Consider the following 2,583-nt stretch of genomic DNA (forward strand, 5'->3'; position numbering starts at 1 on the left):
ACTCCCCAATCGGCCCTGCTCTGAGCCCGACCAGGGGCTGCACCTAGGGATTGGGCCTGCCCTCTGCCACCCGGGAGCAGGCCTAAGCCAGCAGGTCGTTATCTCCCGAGGGGTCCCAGACTGCGAGAGGGCACAGGCCAGGCTGAGGGACCCCCCTTCCCCCCGAGTGCACAAATTTTTGTGCACTGGGCCTCTAGTCTATATATAATTGATTTCAAAGAGGAAGGGAGAGGGAGAGGGAGATAGAAACATCAATAATGAGAGAGAATCATTGATCCGCTGCCTCCTACATGCCCCCAGCTGGGATGGAGCCCCGCAATGCAACCTGGGCATGTGCCCTTGACCAGAATCGACACTGGGACCCTTCAGTCTACAGACTGATGTTCTATCCATTGAGCCAAACCGGATAAGATCCAATATTCATTCTTTTGTACATGGATATTCATTTGTTCCAGCACCATTTATTGAAAAGACTATTCTGTTCCCTTTGAATGGTCTTGACATCTTTGTTGAAAATCAGTTGACCATGGGTGTAATACTTTTTTTGTTAATCCTCACCCGAGGATATTTTTTCCATTGACTTTTAGGGAGTAGAAGGGAGGGAGGGAGGGAGGGGAGGAGGAAGGTAAATGGAGAGAGTAGGAGGGGGAGAAGAGAGAAACATTGATGTGAAAGAGACACATAGATTGCTTACCTCCCACACCACCCCAACCAGGGCTGGGGATCGCACAAACTTGCAACCCAGGTATGTGTCCTTGACTGGGAATCAAACCCATGACCCATCAGTGTGTGAGGCAGTCTCTAACCACTGAACACATTGGCCAGGGCTAATACTTTTTATATATCGTTTGTTAGTATTTTGTTGAAGATTTTTTTATATCTCTTCTCATACAATATATCAATATATTGGTCTGTAATTGCTTTTTTATATATCTTTGGTATCAGGGTAATATAGGCCTCTTAGAATAAGTAGGGAAGAGTTCCCTCCTCTTCTATTTTTGTAAGAGTTTGAGAAGGATTGCCATTCATTTTTTTTAAAACATTCAGTAGAGTTTATCAGTGAAAATGTCTTGTGCTGGGCTTTTCTTTGTGAGAAGTTTTTATACTAACTCAATCTCTTCGTTATAGGACTAGTCAGAGTTTCTATTTACTTTTTTAAAAAATGTATTCTCACTATTTAAATTTTTTTAATTGATTTCAGATAGGAAGGAAGAGGGAGAGATAGAAATATCAATGATGAGAGAGAATCATTGATCAGCTGCCTCATGCACACTCCCTACTGGCGATCAAGCCAACAACCCAGGCATGTGCCCTTGACCAGAATAGAACCTGGGACTCTTCAGTCCATAGGCCGACACCCTACCCACTGAGTCAAACTGGCTAGGGCTCTATTTACCTTTGAGTCCATTTTGGTACTTTGTCTTTCTGTGAATGTGTCCATTTCTGTTAGGTTACCTAATTTGTTAGTCTACAGTGGTTTATAGTATTTCCTTATAATCCCTTTTATTTCTGTAAGATTTGTAGTAATGTCCCCTTTCATTATTGATTTTAATCATTTGTCTTCCCTCTTATTGGTTAGTCTAGCTAAAGTTTTGTTAATTTTCTTGATCTTTTCAAATAACTTTTTTTTCTTTTAATTTTTATTTATTGATTTGAGAGAGAGAGAGAGGAAGGGGGAGAGAGAGAGAAAAAAACAACAACATCAGTGTGGGAGAGGACATCCATCTCTAGAGAGTGGAGCAGGAGGGAGAGAGAGAGATGACCACTTTGTTCTACTTACCTATGCATTCATTGGTCAATTCTCTTTTTTTATATACTTTTTAAAATATGTTTTTATTGATTTCAGAGAAAGGAAGGGAGAGGGAGAGATAGAAACATCAGTGATGAGAGAGAATCATTGATTGGCTGCCTCCTGCATGCCCCACACTGGGGATCAAGCCGGCAACCGGGCATGTGTCCTGACCAGAATTGAACTGTGATCTCCTGGTTCTTAGGTCAACACTCAACCACTGAGCCACACCAGCCAGGCTTCTTTTACATTTTTTTATTGTAGTAAATATAAATAACAACACAAAATGTAGCATTTTAACCATTTTTGGTGTACAATCTAGTAACACCAAGTACATTTATACTGTTGTGCAACCCCCTTCTTTTCTTTTTGACTCTCTTGGCTCCAGCCATCGAACTATTTTTTGTGCTCATACATTCATTCAACAACAAACCATTGTGTTTACTCGGTACCAGGCACTGTGTGAGGCACTGGAGGTACATCAAAGAACAAAATAGACAGATATTTCTAGCCCTATGTGATAGATCCTCCCTTCCCCCAACTGGTGAGCGGAGTATGACGTAACCTGCAGCCCGGAAATACCTGAGTTACTAACCATGTACCTCATATGGACAATACATTGAACCACCGACCAATACCTGCCAAATACCCTAAGCCCTTGTTCCTATATGGACCATACATGAAGCCACCAATGAGCATACGCCGAGTACACTAAGCCCCATTCCTTTCCTCAAAGGCATGCTCGCCTCTGCACGTGCTGCTGTTCTCCCATTGCCAGGCAGCCCGGCAGGTCT

Source organism: Myotis davidii, unplaced genomic scaffold (genome assembly GCF_000327345.1).
Source record: "Myotis davidii unplaced genomic scaffold, ASM32734v1 scaffold925, whole genome shotgun sequence".
NCBI lineage: Eukaryota > Metazoa > Chordata > Mammalia > Chiroptera > Vespertilionidae > Myotis > Myotis davidii.